This window comes from Halichoerus grypus, chromosome 14 (assembly GCF_964656455.1).
Source record: "Halichoerus grypus chromosome 14, mHalGry1.hap1.1, whole genome shotgun sequence".
Taxonomy (NCBI): Eukaryota; Metazoa; Chordata; class Mammalia; order Carnivora; family Phocidae; genus Halichoerus; species Halichoerus grypus.
The window spans coordinates 15,565,973-15,578,428 of record NC_135725.1 but is presented as its reverse complement, the minus strand read 5'-3'; positions in this window follow the sequence as shown (position 1 = coordinate 15,578,428).

Below are 12,456 nucleotides of genomic sequence, written 5' to 3'. Positions count from 1 at the left end.
CCAGTTTATTCAATAGCTGCTTTCACTCCAACTTTTGCCCACCTTTCTCATTTTGAGGTTCAATTGAGTTACAAGTTTTCATTGACCAATGGATGAATGATGAGAAATTGAGTGGCATCCTTTCAGTTACATAGAAATTCTAAATCAGAGTTAAAGAAAGCAACCTTTTGAATCATCAGAGTCACTGAGAACATATCCACATCTTGTTTCATCATCAACCAACCAGCCTTTGGTTCTTTTATTGACGGCTTTCCACATGTTAGAGGCAAAAAGCCATTTATGGCTATGGAGGAAATATTAAGATGAGAATGATGTCCTTCATGGGACAAACATGTATTATATCCACATGAAAATAATAAGTTGATAATAAAAAGAGGATAGGTTGGGAGCCCCCAAACAGCAAAGGGTCTGCTTTCAATCTAGGAATCATGCCTATGGAGATGCCAATGAAAACTGTGCTGGTGCTTGGGATTTTCCAAGGAGATAACCAGACAAAAGAGAGAGAAGAGCATTAGGGGTGGGCCTGTGTAATTCAAGCCTTAAGGGGATATATAAAGGGAGGAGAACAATTTTGAGGAGGTTGGAGATGGAAAGGAAAACAGATATCCCAAAAATCTAAGAAGGAGAGAATTTCAGCAGACAAGTAATCGATGATGCGTAATAACACATGGAGCTAAAAGATGAGTTCTTTAAATGATCCACTAAACATGACAACTGGAGATCCTTACTAGTCTTGTCACAAAGGTGAGCAGTGTAGGGAAAGCCTTTTGAAGATGTCTTGGAGAGTGTTCTTTGCATTTCCAAACTCTTACCTATATGTTGCAGTGCAAATGGGTTATGTGGATTATAAAATCATAAAAATTAATGCAAAGTAAGTTAGGAAGTCCCTTCTAAAGTTTGACATAGACCTTTACCCTTTACCCTATCACCCAGTAATGTCACTCCTAGCAATTTATCTAAGTAAAATGAAAACGTATTCTCACACAACAACAACAACAACAACAAAAAATGTGATCACATGTGTTCATAGTAGCTTTATTCGTAATGGCTAAAACTGAAGACAGCCCCCGTGTCTGTCACCTGGAGAACGGACAAACTGTGGTATATTTATACAATGGAGTAATACTCAGTGATAGGAAGAAAAACACTTACAGAGGCAACAACATGACCGAGTCTCAAAAACATTACACGAAGTGAAAATAGCTGGACACAAAAGAGCAGCTGTTGTGTGATTTCATGTCGGTGAAGTTCTATACAAGCTCACCTAAATGAGGGTGAGAGAAATAAGAAGTGGGCTGGTGTCTGAGGTGGCGAGGGATTGACTGGGAAGAGATACTCATGAATTTTCTAAGGATGTAATTGTATATTTTGGTAGGGGTGTAGGTTATACAAGGGTATGCATTTGTGAAAACTCACACAATTGCATACTTAACATGTGATTATATGCAAATTATTCTTGAATCACAGGGGAAAAGAAACCAAAGTTGTTGGGAAGAATGCATGTGGAAAATGACCTGATAGAAGCTTACCTGGTTTGAGAGGGGTAAAGAGAAATATCTAGGGATGAGAGACAAGACTGAGGTAGAACTGTTTTTAAAATATTGTGGGAAACTTGTACATACTCATATAAAAAAAGAACAATAGAGAGGAAAATATTAGTTTGAAAGAGAGGGTCTTGATATAGGGCATTATCCCACAGTAGGCAGATGGGAATTGGATTAAAGTTACCAAACATGTTTTACTTTTCTTCTCTACAAGGCTGCAAAAGAGACAGAGCAGGCTCAGATTTAGGGACTTAGTCCAATTAATTTATAGTGGGTTACATAACCAGTCATGAGAACAGACTAAACATAAAAATTTCATTATTTGGGCCCCACGTTGTCCTCACAAGGATAAGAGTACCTCTGGGGCTCTGTAATTGACTTCTAACAAGGCAGATGATTTTGATCATGTTAGAGACATATCTGAAATGGACTCTACCCTGAACTACTGCTTTGGTAAGGACTGAGCAATGGCAATGCTCGTCTAAAATTGTTTTTATAGAGGAAAAGTCAAGCACTGCCAGAAGCTTTGCACAGGAATTACAGTGGACTATGAAGTCTGATACAAACCAAAATTGCCAGATGCATTTGGAAAGAGCTGACAGATCAGAATATGAAATGTTAACTCAAGCATGAATGCTTTCATCCTGAGTTTAATGAAAAAACACTGAGGATCTGTGAAACAACAGAAAATAAATGGGAAATACCTCAACCATCAGTGAAACATTTTGGCAAAGTGACTTCACAGCCTCATTAATTTTGGAACCTAATAGAATAAGTTGGCCAAAATTATTAGGAACAAATGAGTGGGTAGAAAGCAATCCATGTATGTTTGTGCAGTGCTGTTTGGAATTTAAGAATGTAAGGAGAATGGCTAGAAAATCTTAAAGAACAATACTGGCTTAAATAATGATGATCGCTCCAACACTCCAAAAACAGAGCTCTGAAGTGGCTTCACTGAAAATTACTTACATTTGAAACTATGGATTAGGAAACTTCAGTAAATAGACCAAATGGAAACCATCTGAGAGAAGAATAACAGAAATAGGAAATACCCTCAAAAATATAAAACCCCACAAAATATAATAGGAAAAAACCTCACATGCTTGTATTATACATTTGGTCTCATTGGGAGTAAATCTCTCTACATTGTCGTTTAAAAACTCCGGCTGTGTTTTACTGTGTAAAATTGCACTTGTAATAAATACCTATTTAAATTTTATTATTATTATTTTTTAAGTTCTCCCCATTTCTTCCAGTAAAATAGACTTGTTAAAAATTCTATAGAATCTTTAATTCTATTTTTTTCCTATTGCTTGTAACGTATCAAGCTGTTTTTAAAATACAGTTATAAATAATGCAATGACACAAGATTTTCATTATCTTTTTTTAACAGAGGATGACACAGTATATAAACAACCATATTTTTTCCAAGCCAACATGAATCTAGGGGGTTGTCTTAGTCTGCTAGGGCTACATAACATAGTACTCCAGAGTGGGAGATTTAAACCACAGAAATTTATTTCTCAAAGTTCTAGAGGTTTCAACTACAAGAGCAGGGTGTCAGAAGGTTTGGTTTCTCCTGAAGTCTCTCTTCTTGGATTGCAGACCACCATGTTCTTTCTTTGGCCTCACTTGGTGTTTTATCTATATGAATATATCCCTGATATCCTTCCTGTTCTTATTAGGACACCAGTCCTGCTGGGTTAGGGTCCCACTCTTATGTCTTTATTTAACCTTAATACCTCCTAATAGGCCCTATCTCTAAATGCACTCACATTGGGGATTAGGGCTTCTATAGATGAATTGTGAGGAGTGACATAATTCAATCTCTAACAGGGATCATGTCAGATCCAATCTTGGGGGCCCTACAAGTCCAACAACGGGATGGTGACTGGGAAGATTAAGGTATAGTTAGTTCATCCAGCTAGACCACAGTTCCTAGACTTGTGGGATTAGCCAATGTGCCTTCATCTTACCCCTAACCCCATGAACGTGAACCATGTCAGCCTATCTATTTCTCCTTCTCTTGGAGAGTTGACCTTTGTGATTTCTCCAGATGAGATTATATGAAAATGAACTTTCGCAACTTAAGTGCCTCCTAATTTGAGAGGGAGGTTTTCATAAAGCAAGAAAGCCAGCCCTATATATTTTGCTTGAAAGCTTTTTGAGCTGTGAGATCCTGATAGGATTGGAGGTGCCTTATGACTGTGATATGGTGGGGTTATGGGAAACTTAATCAGGTTGAATTTTTAATTAGATTTAGGCTGGGGGTTTTGTTTTTGTTTTTGTTTTTTTAGCAGATAGGCCCAGATACTCTGCCTGTTCCAACCTCCTAAACAATCCCTATTAGCAAGACCAACCCAGTTGAAGAAGGGCAGAGGAGAGAAGGAAGGAAAAATCCAGATTAGTCTGGCTTGAGATCTGAATGGAAGGTAAAATGGATCGTAGTTTCTGAGAAGGTTGGCTCTAAAGCAGGGTTTTTCATCCTCAGCCCTAGTGACATTTTGGGCCAGTTAATAGTTTGTTGTGGGAAGACTGTTCTATGCATTCTGGGATATTTAGCAGCATCCCTGGTTTCTACTCACTAAGTGCCAGTGGCATTTTCTGTCATGACAACTAAAAATGTCTCCAGACATTGCTAAATATCCCTTTGGGGACAAAATTGCCCCCAGTTGAGAACTGCTGCTCTAAAGGAAAGAAGAGAAATTGAGCAATATCACAAGAGGGGTATAATGTCCTGTGAAGTGTTGTTTTTTCAAGTTGTTTTGTTTTGCTTTAGGATGGAAGATGCTCGGGTATATTTAAAGTTGGCAAAGTAACTTCTAATTATCCGTGGAAGTAATTATCTCCTTATTCTCCTGAAGCCTTACTAAAATTACAGTAATAATAAAGGGTCAAAAGAGATACACATTTAGAAGGACAAAGGAAATAGTAGAGTAGACATGGACAGATGAGCAATTTAAGTAGATTTTTATTTTTTAAGTCAGAAAAGAGAGGGAGTGATTATTGAGCAGATCAGAGGAAGCCATCACTTAATTTCCCAGAGAAAAATGACTAATTTACCACCAAAACACCTAAAAGGTCAAAGGTACCTCAGTAGGTATGTGTGATGGATAGAGATAAAAGTGGGAGAGTTGATTAAAAGTTCGAATTTGGAATGGTTGGATTTCCAGGTCCTCTCTCCACTTGTGCTCAACCACTTGCACTCAACAAGGGGGTTACTCCTCACATTCCAACCTGGGGATGGGAGTCCTTCTTCTGTGCCTGGAGCAAATGACTCAGTTGGAACAGCTCTAGCTTTAAACATATGAGGCTTAGCAGAAGGCTCAAATTTGCAAACATAGGGATACATAATAATATTCACACTCTATGTTGCAACCATAGTTACCTTCTTCATCTGACATCTAGGAATATTATGTCTGGAATTCGTCTCTTCAGGCAGAAATCGGACAGTTATGATACCGATTTCATTAGTCAAACTGTTGCAAACCTAGACTGAAAAATATATGATTCTTCAAACACAACAGAAGTTGTTTCTCACTTAAGTAAATAGTCCAGAGGAGTCCGAAGGCAGTGATATGCTCTGTTCTATGCAGTAACCCCCAGACACAAGGTGATGAGACTGTGACATCTCCAACATGTGGCTTCCAAGTTTGCTGAGGGCACCGGCTTCTTGACATAAGGACAGAGTGTAGAGAATACGTTAGCACGTGCTGTTAAGTTAGGTGGGAAGTAGTCCCTATCATAGCAAATGGCTGCTGATAGTCACAGGGCCACACCTAGATCAGGAGCCTGACATATGTAGTCTTGCTATGTATTTCCAGAAAGAATTGGGAACTAGTCTGGGTAAAGAGAGAGTTCTTCTGTCATCCTGACAATTTTTTTTAACCAATAAAAAGAGTGAATGAATTATCATGCAATTCATTTATTTCATTTATTCATCTATTTATTTATTTATTTATTTATTTATTTATTTATATAAAGATTTTATTTATTTATTTGAGAGAGAGAGAGAGAGCATGAGAGGGGAGAGGTTCAGAGGGAGAAGCAGGCTCCCCGCTGAGCCGGGAGCCCGATGTGGGGCTCGATCCTGGGACTCCAGGATCATGACCTGAGCCGAAGGCCGTCGCTTAACCAACTGAGCCACCCAGGTGCCCCCATATTTATTTATTTATTTAAAAAATTGTCCTGAACTCCACTTATGTATCTGTTTCTGTGCTAATTCATGGATGAACAGGATACAATCCTGTTTTTATGGAACTTGAACTCTGTTGGATGGGACAGAAAAGTGAATACACAATAAATATCAGGTTTTCAGATAGCACGTTCAGGAAAGAAAATAAAGCAAGGCCAAAGGATAAAGAAGGGCAAGTTGAATAATTTTTTAGATAGGGTGGTCAGAAAGATTGCTCTGAGGAAGGGACATTTGAGCGAAGGTAAAGTATGGAAAAGAGAGCATTATGTGACTGTGTGAACAAAGAAAATGTCAGAAAGAAGGAACAGCCAGTTTAGAATCCTTGAAGTAGAAACAAGAATGATATCTCCAAGGGATCAAAAAGCAAGAGAGAGAATACTAAGACTGCCCAGTGAGGTAAGCAATGGATGTCTTCTAACTCATAAGGAGTTTGTAGAGAACCACTAAAGGGTTTGAACAGGTTGTGAAATGATCTGATTTATCTTTTGAAGGATGATTGTGGCTACTACCATGGGGCAAATGTAGAAAAAGTAGGGATAGAAGAGGACTTTGCAGTAATCCAGTCAATATCTACCTGAGATTTGGACTGAAGTCAAGGCAGAGGTGTTGAGAAAAGTTTAGAATTCTATTAATCTTTCAAGGTAGAGCTGACAGGATTTATTAATGGATTTAGGGCAAGAAGGAAAGAGAAGAATCAAGAATGTGTAGCTTCGGTTTACAGCCTGAGCATCTGATAGGATAGAAGCATATCTTACTAAAATGGTACAGACTAGAGAAAGGTAACCCTTCATGGGAAATTGAGTGTTTGGCTAAGGGTAGAGATACATGGTTGGAAGTCATTAGCATACTGATAGTATGGGAAACCATAGATCTGGGTAAATTTACAAAGGAGGGATTTACTTTGCGATCAAAGACCTCAGCTGGGACACTCTGACACTCATCTGTCCAGGAGTGGTGGAGGAAGCTGCAATGTCAACTTCCAGGAAGACACAGGAGGCAGGAAGAAAACGAGAAGAAGCATCCCAAGATCCAAGTAGGGGAAAAAAAAATCTGTCAAGGAGGAAGGAGTTTTCAATTTTCTAAGAGTTTGTATAAGTTATGGTTAGATAAATAGCCCTTAGATTTGACAATATGGATGTCAAATAAGAGTAGTTTTAGTATACTGGTGTAACTAACTGGGGCTAGTTCAAAAGAGGGAGAAATTTAAAAATGGAGATTTGCTACAAAGGGCCTCAGCAAAATGGAGAAGCAGCTGGGGGGTGGGTGGATGTGGAATCAAGGAACGGTATGTATGTTGTTTTTCCAGTGGGACAAAATATAGAGTACTTTCAGGCTTTGGGGGAATAGTCTAACCAAAGAGGGATACTACTTAATCCAAGAGGGCGAGAGAGGGAATATTTGTAGTATCAAAATTCCGGAGTATGCAAGAGAATTTGGGATCGAGTACATAGGCAGAAGGACTAGTTTCATGTAGAGACAGAGACAAATCACGCAGTTTCATGTAACTATGAGAAGATGCTGTTATTTCCTATTTTGCTTATATTTTGTAATTGTGTATCTCAGGTGAACAGATGGATTAATTATAAGTGTTGGTTTATCCCTCACTTCATTGTTGGTCCATGCATAGCCATCTTAATTTGTTGTTGTTAAATTATTAATTAAAGCAAATGGGAGTAAGAGATTGGACCAAGCTAGAGGGTATCTAATACCAGAAAGAGGTTAAAGAAATTTCCAAGCTTAGAGAATGAAAATCTAATTTAAAACATAGAGTATAAAGACTCTAAGAAAGATTTCTGCTGGAAAAAGGAATTGATAGATTATCTGATATGCTTATATGTCATTTAGACTGTTCTCATCAAAGATGTACTCCCATTGTACTTAATACCTTTGTTTGCATTTCAAAGCAAGAGGACAATACAACTCTTTTAGTGAGTTTGGATTCTGAATTATATTGTCTCCAACTCCTGACAAATTTTATTTTTAACTCATTGGCGGGTGGGGAGAGGTCTTTAAAAATGGTATTGGTGATCACTGTGGGATCAATGTCAGTTCTGTAAACCCTGGATGCCAAGCAACAGTATTTGTTACATTCCAGAAATGATTCCCTAATATAATCCACCCCCAATTTAGCAGAAGAGCCACCAAGAGAAAGTGACTCCTATGTAGAATATATTTTCATAGGTGGATTGGCTTTGTTGCAATTAAAATAATGATATGTAGATATTTCAAAAAGGCATCTATGGATTAAAAAGGTTTTCCAACAATACACTGGCAAGGAACTCTGAAAAATAAATCAAAAGTAGGTATTTAGGAAGTGACCTGAAACTTTCTTGAGTTGGAAAAAAAATTGTAACGTGGTGACACATGTAATTGTAGAAAACCTTGAACAGATTAGAGGCAATTATGGCTTTTGTCATTCCATGAGATTCCATATATCTAAAATTCAGTGATATAAACTATACTGAAACTTGATGACAAAAATAAAGCAGAATTCTCAAAATTTAACAGATCTCTTATCTCAGTCTCTGAATGTATTGGCACTGAGTATACCGCAATCCCAAATCATAATCGAAGGTACTTGAGCAAAAAGAGCTTTTAAATGAAACTCATGCATTTGGCCAGACATTTTTATTTAAAGAACTCAGAAAATTACAAATAATTTTCAGGGCCTCTATTGTATTATCCATTCTGTAGACAAAAAACACTGAAGCTTCTTTTATAATAGTGCTGACATGAGTGTGTAAATTATAATACTACAGGTTTGGTTAGTGTCCAGACATTTGGCATCATCTGAGGCAGATCTCAGAAGAACAGGGAAGCATTACACTGAGTTTTGGTCATCGGTTTTAAATAACTTATAATTTAATTTGACTTAGCCAAAAGAACATTTCAATCCTGTCATTAGCAAGAAAAAGAGACAAATATAACACAGAATGACATCTGTGTAATTCTTGATAGTGGTTAAGAAACTTAATTAAAATTCTTAACTATACAAAAATTAAGATCATAGAAACAATAGAAATCACAGAGAAACAATATGTGTGCAAAAAAATTATTCAGATCTTTTTGCCTTGCTAATGTTTTAGTGTATAATAAAGATGACGTTCTACCCATGCTTTTTCTGTCTCAGAATCGTGACTCTACTATGTCTACCCCTCAACGATTGTTTCTTTCATTTTCACTGTATTGAACCAATATATATTATTTGTGTGTACCTGCAACATATGTACATCAGGGATTAGTAGTCAGTTATCCACCTTTTGAAAAATGTTTGATAAACTTTATAATTGTAATAATATATAAAATTAATACGTAAGTTATCAAAGGTGTATAAGATAATGCTACACAAATAGGAAATTATAAACTAAGAATAGTTCAGATGTAATAGTATATTTTATTTAGCTTTATTTCTTATGGAATGAAATGAGACTCATTTTGGACAAATAATAGATCAATAGATACTACATATCATGTAGTGCTAATAGGTTTTTTAACTCCTATTTGGGAGACATGTTTAATGCATCTAGTAATAACCAAGTATGGAATAATGGGATGTGGCAGTATCTTCTTAAGTAAAAACAAAACAAAACAAAACACTGCTTGACTGCAACTGTAAAATGGTAGCTCACTAAGTAATGTGTTAAAATACTTCGTTAGTATAATAATCTATTAAGAGAGATAAAAAAAAGAAATAGGATCTTTTTTGAGATCCATTTTCCTCTCCTTAAGTTTGCTTCAATGAAACAGACATAGCTAAATGTTCTCAGATAGGTTTAGTTGATCTCCTTATATTTGCAATACAGTTTATTCAGTTGTTGGAGATACTTGTGGAGAGAAGAGCAGTGCTGTAAACTCCAGCAAGGTGGCAAGCTTCCGATGGTCAGTACAATGATGAATATACCAGTGGTTCTTTGTGTTGGCTGCACATTAGAACTGGCTGTGCCTGGTATGATTTGTAAAGACCAATTGCCTGGGTTCGACCCCCAGGGATTCTGACTTAATTGGATTGGGAACCGGCCAAGACAAATATGTTTTACATGCTGCGTTAGTCACTGGCAAGTAGCTACTTTTAATAACCCCATTTTTTCAATAAAAAATAAAAATTAAAGAAAAGAACCCTTAAATCATATAGCATCGGAAAACTTACGACATGGTTTAACAAGGTGAACAGTTAGAATACAGATCTACTAAATCTATCAAATGTTTTTTATTTAGGTAAATATACAAATTGTTAAAAAGAAAACCATATGCATCTCTTTAAACTGTGAGCTAAAACAGTCACATCAAAGGTTTTATAATATGCTTGTAAGAAATTTACGTAGACATCAAATTAAAAACTTCCCAAACGGCCCCCTTTCAAAGATATGGTTAAATTATTATTTTATTTTGCTTTCTTAAATACTTTACCCTGCTCCCAAAACCAACTACTTGACCCGACCCAATTCTCTTGCCATAATTTTACCTTTCTCCATGTAAAGTTATCTTTGAAGGTAATTGTACAGATGACTCCCAGAAGGTTTACTGAACTGTTTGCCCACTTTGCCCATCAAATGAGGTTCAATTACACTCAACAGGAGGAATAGGTATGTGTGTGGCTTGGTACCCAAGCAAACAATACTTGCGACATCAGTTGCTCCCTTGGCTTGGGCAAATGGTGGGCAGAAGTATGCAAAATAGCTATCAGCTTTCAGTGAGCTGGGAGGCCTAGCATTTGCTCAGTCACCTTGTCATTTACCTATTTCCAGAGTCACTAGATGATGATAATGTGTTTAAAGAACCATGCCTCTAACCTTTTTCTCTAAATCAGATTCTCAACAGAGTAGAGGTGAAAGTGGATCTATCGAAATCACTTGAATACAGGTATCCTTTTTTTTTTAAATACAAACTCAAAGTCCCCTTTAGCAAACATCTATTTAATCCTTAAATATGTCACCCTTGTTTCTTAGGCAGCTAAATTGTGAGGGGTAAGTTGGTAACAACTGTACCACAACATTTAAATCACTCTATGAATTCTAGTGACCAGATTTTTTAATGTGAGCTCTGAACACACTTTCCTATATAATAAGTAGGCATGGGAGTTAGACAGTGTCTATATTCTAATCATAACTTGACCTCCATGAACCCCAGTCCTTTATTACGGTGATGGAGAAAACAGTATCTGCTATTTAGGAATGTTTTAAGAACCGAAAAAGTAACATCTGTGAAATGTTAGGTCCACAACAGTTACTTAGAATATATTAGTCCTCAACTCTTTCACTTCACACCAAATCCTAGGGAAATGTATAGGGAACCTGGACATGGACATGAGTGGAATAGGGTCTACTATGGGCATTATTGAGTCTTACAGGAAAGCAGAATCATACAAGTTGAAAGGTCTGCTTACAAATCATTGGTGACTGGTCCCATTTTCCAGAGTAGGGATTAAAAGCATAATTAGAACAAGAGTTCAGTCCTCCCATCTGCTATGCCATTTAGAAAAAGTGTTCTTGACACCAAAATTTATGTTTTATAAATATTTAACAACTTACTGAGTTGTAGGAAAAGCATTACCATATCTGAATCTATCACCTCTACTAAATAAAGCCAAAACATTACATTAGCAAGGTTGGTCTGGACATAGGTTGGTACAAAGATGTTTTCATGACTCTAGACTCAAGATGTGACTAACCTGTGGTTGGTTCTTTTTACTGTTGATGATCCTTTTCTTAAAAAATAATAATAATTTATATAGAAGTAGTAGCACTAACTCTAAAATTTCTGAAAACTTTTCTTTTTTAGAATTACAAAAATACAAAAGGAAAATATTACAAACATATATCCCTATGACCAAAAATTAACTGTCATATTTGCTTACTTTTCTAGTCTTTTTAAATAGAAAGATGGACGGAAAGATAGATAGATAGATATCTAAATCCCCTTTTATTGCCACTCTAAATCCAAATCTCCTTCCCTCTTTCCAGAGAATCCTTACCATGAGTATTACTTAAACCCTTCCAATCCATTTTAAGTGCTAAATACATTCATATTTTACATATATATTATATGTGTGCATACTCATAAGTAATGTTATTGGGTTTTTTGTGTTTGTGTATTCATATTACATAAATAGTTTCAACCTTCATCTATCATTCTACATATTACAGTTTAACTCAATATTACATTTTGAAATCTCTTACAATGGATTGAATTGACTGCTTGTATGTGCTGTATAGTATTCCATTTTACATGTACTAATTTTTAGTTATGCATTTATCTAATGATGAGGATTAAACTACTTTATCATTAAAGACTTTATTCCTGGTAATATCCTTATACAATACAGATCTCCTTGTTCAGATGTGGGAGAATTTCTCAGTAATATAAAGTCAGAAATAGAATTGGTAGATCATTCAAAGAGCTATGAGCTCTATGTTATTATTTCAGTATCTTTGAAAATTTGTTACAAGTAAATTTGAATTACACTTCTTTGTAATATGTAAAACTTAGATTTCTATTTTACTGAATTTAGTAAAATGTCACCCAAAGATTCCTGTGGATACCTGCAGGTACTTCAGAAATAATGGGAATTATCTTGAATCTTCACTAAGTTTTCTAGTTCCATTCACAAGGTCATACATAATTTTTTGACTTTATTTCTAACAATGATGGTACATCCTTATACTTTGACTTTGGAAAGCAATACACATAACTATGTTTCAAGGTTAAGTGTATGAGACT